The sequence below is a fragment of the Arachis hypogaea genome, chromosome 5, assembly GCF_003086295.3.
Source record: "Arachis hypogaea cultivar Tifrunner chromosome 5, arahy.Tifrunner.gnm2.J5K5, whole genome shotgun sequence".
NCBI lineage: Eukaryota > Viridiplantae > Streptophyta > Magnoliopsida > Fabales > Fabaceae > Arachis > Arachis hypogaea.
In genome coordinates this window covers 24,761,079-24,768,015 of record NC_092040.1, presented here as the reverse complement: position 1 = coordinate 24,768,015, position 6,937 = coordinate 24,761,079, and positions in this window count along the sequence as shown.

Here is a 6,937-nt window from a genome sequence, read left to right as displayed (position 1 = left end):
TCACCACTCACATCCATTCTTCACAAAACCCCACCTACCTCACCATTCAAATTCAAACCACTTTCCCTCCCAAACCCACCCATACATGGCCGAACCCTACCCTTCCCCCACTCCTATATAAACCCTCCTTCACTCCTTCATTTTCACACAACATACACACCACTTCTCCCCCTTTTGGCCGAACATAAAGCCATTCCCTTCTTCCTCATTTCTTCTTCTTCTACTCTCTTCTTTCTTCTTTTGCTCGAGGACGAGCAAACATTTTAAGTTTGGTGTGGTAAAAGCATTGCTTTTTATTTTTCCATAACCATTTATGGCATCCAAGGCCGGAGAAACCTCTAGAAAGAGGAAAGGGAAGGCAAAAGCTTCCACCTCCGAGTCATGGGAGATGGAGAGATTCATCTCAAGGGTGCATCAAGACCACTTCTATGAAGTTGTGGCCTTGAAGAAGGTGATCCCCGAGGTCCCTTTTTCACTCAAAAAGAGTGAATATCCGGAGATCCGACATGAGATCCGAAGAAGAGGTTGGGAAGTTCTTACCAACCCCATTCAACAAGTCGGAATCTTAATGGTTCAAGAGTTCTATGCCAATGCATGGATCACCAAGAACCATGATCAAAGTGTGAACCCGGATCCAAAGAATTGGCTTACTATGGTCCGGGGGAAATACTTGGATTTTAGTCCGGAAAGTGTAAGGTTGGCATTCAATTTGCCCATGATGCAAGGAAATGAACATCCTTACACTAGAAGGGTCAACTTTGATCAAAGGTTGGACCAAGTCCTCACAGTCATATGTGAAGAGGGCGCCCAATGGAAGAGAGATTCAAGAGGAAAGCCGGTTCAGTTGAGAAGGCATGACCTCAAACCTGTGGCTAGGGGATGGTTGGAGTTCATTCAACGCTCAATCATTCCCACTAGCAACCGGTCCGAAGTTACTATAGACCGGGCTATCATGATTCATAGCATCATGATTGGAGAAGAAATAGAAGTTCATGAGGTTATATCCCAAGAGCTTTATAAGGTGGCGGACAAGTCCTCTACCTTGGCAAGGTTAGCCTTTCCTCATCTCATTTGTCACCTCTGTTATTCAGTTGGAGTTGACATAGAGGGAGACATCCCTATTGATGAGGACAAGCCCATCACTAAGAAGAGGATGGAGCACACAAGAGACCCCACTCATCATGAGATCCCTGAGATGCCTCAAGGGATGCACTTTCCTCCACAAAACTATTGGGAGCAACTAAACACCTCCCTAGGAGAATTAAGTTCCAACATGGGACAACTAAGGGTGGAGCACCAAGAACACTCCATCATCCTCCATGAAATTAGAGAAGATCAAAGAATCATGAGAGAGGAGCAACAAAGACAAGGAAGAGACATTGAGGAGCTCAAGCACTCCATAGGATCTTCAAGAGGAAGAAAGAGCCGCCATCACTAAGGTGGACCCGTTCCTTAATTTCCTTGTTCTTTATTTCCTGTTTTTTTCGAAAATTATGCTTATGTTTATCTATATTTGTGTCTTGTGATCATTAGTGTCTTAGTGTCTATGCCTTAAAGTTATGAATGTCCTATGAATCCATCACCTTTCTTAAATGAAAAATGTTCTTAATTGAAAAAGAAAAGAATTGCATGAATTTTGAATTTTATAACAGTTTAATTATTTTGATGTGGTGGCAATACTTTTGTTCTCTGAATGTATGCTTAAACAGTGCATATGTCTTTTGAATTTGTGGTTCATGAATGTTGGCTCTTGAAAGAATGATGAAAAAGGAGACATGTTACTGAGGATCTGAAAAATCATAAAAATGATTCCTGAAGCAAGAAAAAGCAGTGAATACAAAAAAAATTGAAAAAAAAAAGAGAAAGAGAAAGAAAGAAAAGAAAAAAAGAGGGAGAAAGAAAAAAAATAAAGTTGTGATCCAAGGCAAAAAGAGTGTGCTTAAGAACCCTGGACACCTCTAATTGGGGACTCTAGCAAAGCTGAGTCACAATCTGAAAAGGTTCACCCAATTATGTGTCTGTGGCATGTATGTATCCGGTGGTAATACTGGAAGACAGAGTGCTTTGGGCCACGGCCAAGACTCAATAAGTAGCTATGTTCAAGAATCATCATACTTTACTAGGAGAATCAATAACACTATCTGGATTCTAAGTTCCTAAAGAAGCCAATCATTCTGAATTTCAAAGGATAGAGTGAGATGCCAAAACTATTCAGAGGCAAAAAGCTAAAAGCCCCGCTCATCTAATTAATACTGATCTTCATAGATGTTTTTGGAATTCATTGCATATTCTCTTCTTTTTATCTTACTTGATTTTCAGTTGCTTGAGGACAAGCAACAATTTAAGTTTGGTGTTGTGATGAGCGGATAATTTGTACGCTTTTTTGCATTGTTTTTAGTATGTTTTTAGTATGATCTAGTTAGTTCTTAGTATATTTTTATTAGTTTTTAATTAAAATTCACTTTTCTGGACTTTACTATGAGTTTGTGTGTTTTTCTGTGATTTCATGTATTTTCTGGCTGAAATTGAGGGACCTGAGCAAAAATCTTATTCAGATACTAAAAAGGACTGCAGATGCTGTTGGATTCTGACCTCCCTGCATTCGAAGTGGATTTTCTGGAGCTACAGAAGCCCAATTGGCGCGCTCTTAACGGCGTTGGAAAGTAGACATCCTGGGCTTTCCAGCAATATATGATAGTCCATACTTTGCCCAAGATTTGATGGCTCAAACCGGCGTTCAAAGTCACCCTCAGAAATCCCAGCGTTAAACGCCGGAACTGGCACCAAAATGGGAGTTAAACGCCCAAACTGGCATAAAAGCTGGCGTTTAACTCCAAGAGGAGTCTCTACACGAAAATGCTTCAATGCTCAGCCCAAGCACACACCAAGTGGGCCCGGAAGTGGATTTTTATGTCATTTACTCATCTCTGTACACCCTAGGCTACTAGTTCTCTATAAGTAGGACCTTTTACTATTGTATTATCATCTCTGGACATCTAGTTCTTAGATCACTGGGAGGCTGGCCATTCGGCCATGCCTAGACCTTGTTCTTATGTATTTTCAACGGTGGAGTTTCTACACACCATAGATTAAGGTGTGGAGCTCTGCTGTACCTCGAGTATTAATGCAATTACTATTGTTCTTCTATTCAATTCCGCTTGTTCTTGTTCTAAGATATCACTTGTTCTTCAACTTGATGAATGTGATGATCCGTGACACTCATCATCATTCTCACCTATGAACGTGTGACTGACAACCACCTCCGTTCTACCTTCGATTGGGTGAATATCTCTTGGATTCCTGATACATGATGCATGGTTGATCGCCTGACAACCGAGTGCTCGCCTGACAAACGAGCCAGCCATTCCGTGAGATCAGAGTCTTCGTGGTATAGGCTAGAACTGATGGCGGCATTCAAGAGAATCCGGAAGGTCTAACCTTGTCTGTGGTATTCTGAGTAGGATTCAATGATTGAATGACTGTGACGTGCTTCAAACTCCTGAGGGCGGGGCGTTAGTGACAGACGCAAAAGAATCACTGGATTCTATTCCGGCCTGATCGAGAATCGACAGATGGATAGCCGTGCCATGACAGGGTGCGTTGAACATTTCCACTGAGAGGATGGGAGGTAGCCACTGACAACGGTGAAACCCTTGCATAAGCTTGCCATGGAAAGGAGTAAGAAGGATTGGATGAAGACAGTAGGAAAGCAGAGAAACGGAAGGGAAGGCATCTTCATACGCTTATCTAAAATTCCCACCAATGAATTACATAAGTATCTCTATCTTTATCTTTATGTTTTATGCGTTTATCACCATACCCATTTGAGTTTGCCTGACTAAGATTTACAAGGTGACCATAGCTTGCTTCATACCAACAATCTTTGTGGGATCGACCCTTACTCGCGTAAGGTTTATTACTTGGACGACCCAGTACACTTGCTGGTTAGTTGTGCGAAGTTGTAGTGATCACAATTTCGTCCACCAGCCAGCATGCATCCATGTGGTTCAGCTCCATTACTCCTCGAGTGTTGCTTCTTTCAGAAGCATAGAAGTAGTCATTCTCAGCTACCGTTTCAGTGACATCTATGGCTTCTTCAATGGTTTTCTTCTTGTTTAGAGAGCCTCCTGATGAATGGTCTACAACCTTCTTTGACTCATAAGAAATACCTTCATAGAAAATTTGAAGTTGAACCCACTCATTGAACATGTCCGATGGGAATCTTCTTGTTAAGTCCTTGAATCTCTTCCATGCCTCATAAAGAGTTTCACCATCTTGTTTCCTGAAAGTTTGCACCTCAGCTCTCAACCTGTTAATTCTTTGAGGAGGGTAGAATCTCGCCAAAAATTTGTTCACCACATCTTCCCAATTTGTTAAGCTCTCCTTCGGGAAGGATTCAAGCCACTTAGATACTTTATCCTTCAGTGAAAAAGGGAACAAAAGTAGCCTATAGACATCTGGATGGACTCCATTAGACTTCACAGTGTCACATATTCTCAGGAAGGTGGTTAGATGTTAATTGGGGTCTTCTTGGGCACTTCCTCCAAATAAGCAGTTGTTCTGAACAAGGGTGATGAGTTGGGATTTTAATTCAAAGTTGTTGGTATCTATGGTGGGCTTTTGGATGCTACTTCCATAGTTTCCTGGATTTGAATTGATGTAAGAGCCGAGAACTCTCATCTCTTGCCCAGCATGATTTGCAGGGCCTTCTCTGGCATGGTTGTGAGCTTCTCCTTCATGGTTGTTTTCCAAGTTCTCCTCCATGTTTGTTTCAAAGTACTCTTCCTCTTCCTCAGCACCAACAACTCCTTTCCCTCTTGCTTCCCTCCTTGATCTATGGAGGGTTCTCTCAGGTTTTGAATCAAAGAAAGTTGAAACTCTGCCTCTTCTCCCTATCATACAACTAACAGAGCACATAACAAGAGATAAAATGAAGTGATTATTCTTGTTAGAGTGATTGTTAGTATAAGTGGTGTAATTTATCAAACAATTAGTGGGTTAGTGAGCAGAATTGTAAATAACAATTAAGGGAAAAAAAGAAGAGCAAGGGGTGAGGGGATGAGGAAGAACTTAAAGAAACTGAAGGTAAATGACTAGAGAAAATAAACAAAACAAAACAAAAATGCTCAATCTAGTGAACTTCCAACTTAATCATTGTTGATACAAAATCAATCCCCGGCAACGGCGCCATAAACTTGATGCATGAAAACTTGTCTCTCAACAAATTTCCCTTCGGCAAGTATACCGAATTGTCGTCAAGTAAAAACTCACAATAGAGTGAGGTCGAATCCAACAGGGATTGATTGGTCAAGCAACTTTAGTTGGAAGAGTATGCTAGTTGAGCTAAACAGAGTATAGTTTGAGAATTGCAGAAAATTAAATGGCGGGAAAGTAAATAGCAGAAAATAAAGTGCAGAATCTTAAATGGGGAATCGGGAAGATGAACATGGAAATAAATGGCAGAAAGTAAAGAGAATGGGTAAGATCAGAGATGGGGAATTCATTGGGCTCAGGAGATGTTGTATTCTCCGGATCAAATTCATTTTCATCTCTTCCTCAATCAAAGCATCTATTGATCTCCTTGGCAATCTTAAGTGATTGGGTTCCAATTCCTTGGCAACCCAATCTCTCTAAGCTTGAACAATTGTCCAATTCCTTGATTTAATTGCTCATGGGAAGACATGAAGTGTGGTCACTGATTATACCACATGTATTTCCAAATCAAAGTGTTGGGAGGATTACATGTCACTATATCCGCCCAGACCCCAATTTGGTCCAACATGAGAAAGCATTTCTAGTATGATATCCTCATCCCTTTTCCAAGGCTCAAAGGAGATCCAATTATGGAGAGTTTCTTTTCCAAGACAACTAACTGATAAACCGCTATTTTATGATTCATATTGTGTTTAATTATGTGGTTTTATCAAGTCTTCGCCCACTTATTCATATAATTTGCATATATTTACAATTCCTTCCTAAAAATATTCTATGATTGGAAACTTGCTTCCTAGAGACCTCTTAGTTGTATATTTTTATTTTCCTTCGTACCATTCGATGCCGTGATCTGTGTGTTAAGTGTTTCAGGCTTCATAGGGCAAGGATGGCGTAAGGAATGAAGAGGAAGCGTGCAAAAGTGGAAGGAACACAAAGAATTGAGGAGATGATCAGCGAGAAGTCACGCGGTCGCATGGCTCACGCGACCGCGCGAAATGGAAGAAATCACAGTGATGCGCTCGCGTGGCTGACGCGACCGTGCGGATTAGAAGCTGCACGAACGACTCGAATGCGTAGACGACGCGCACAAGTGGTACGAAAAACGCTGAGTGACACGAACGCGTGGACGATGCAGCCGCGTGACGTGCACAATCTACACAATTACAAAAGTCGCTGGCATAAATTCTGGGCCGCATTTCAACCTAGTTTTTGGCCCAGAAACACAAATTAGAGCTAGGGAACAAGGAGAGACAGAAGACAACAATTCATTCCGCATAATTTCAAGTTTTTAGATCTGATTTTTCTCCTCCCCTAGGTTTCTCTCTTGAACATTCATAAATTAGGATTTGAAGATTTTTAGCTTTAGCTTTTGAGAAGAGTCTACCTCTGGTACTAGTCATTATAGTTTGTTATTTACTTTTCATTTACTCTTCCATATTCTCAATCTATCTAGAGTTGACATTGGATTATTTTCATAGTTTATTAATGCAAAACTATTTTTACTTTTAATTAATCTCTTTCATCATTATTCATTATGTCTCTTCTTATTTTCGCTATTGATTTTGTGAAGTCTACAATTATGATGATGGAGTAGTCCCGCAACTTGATTGGGAGTTGATTAAAAGGAGAACCTTAAGTTAGAATACTCAAGAGTTCAATTATAATTGGTTCATTGTTGGTTGGCTTGTTAGTCACTAAATCTAATCCTTCCCAAGGGAGAGGA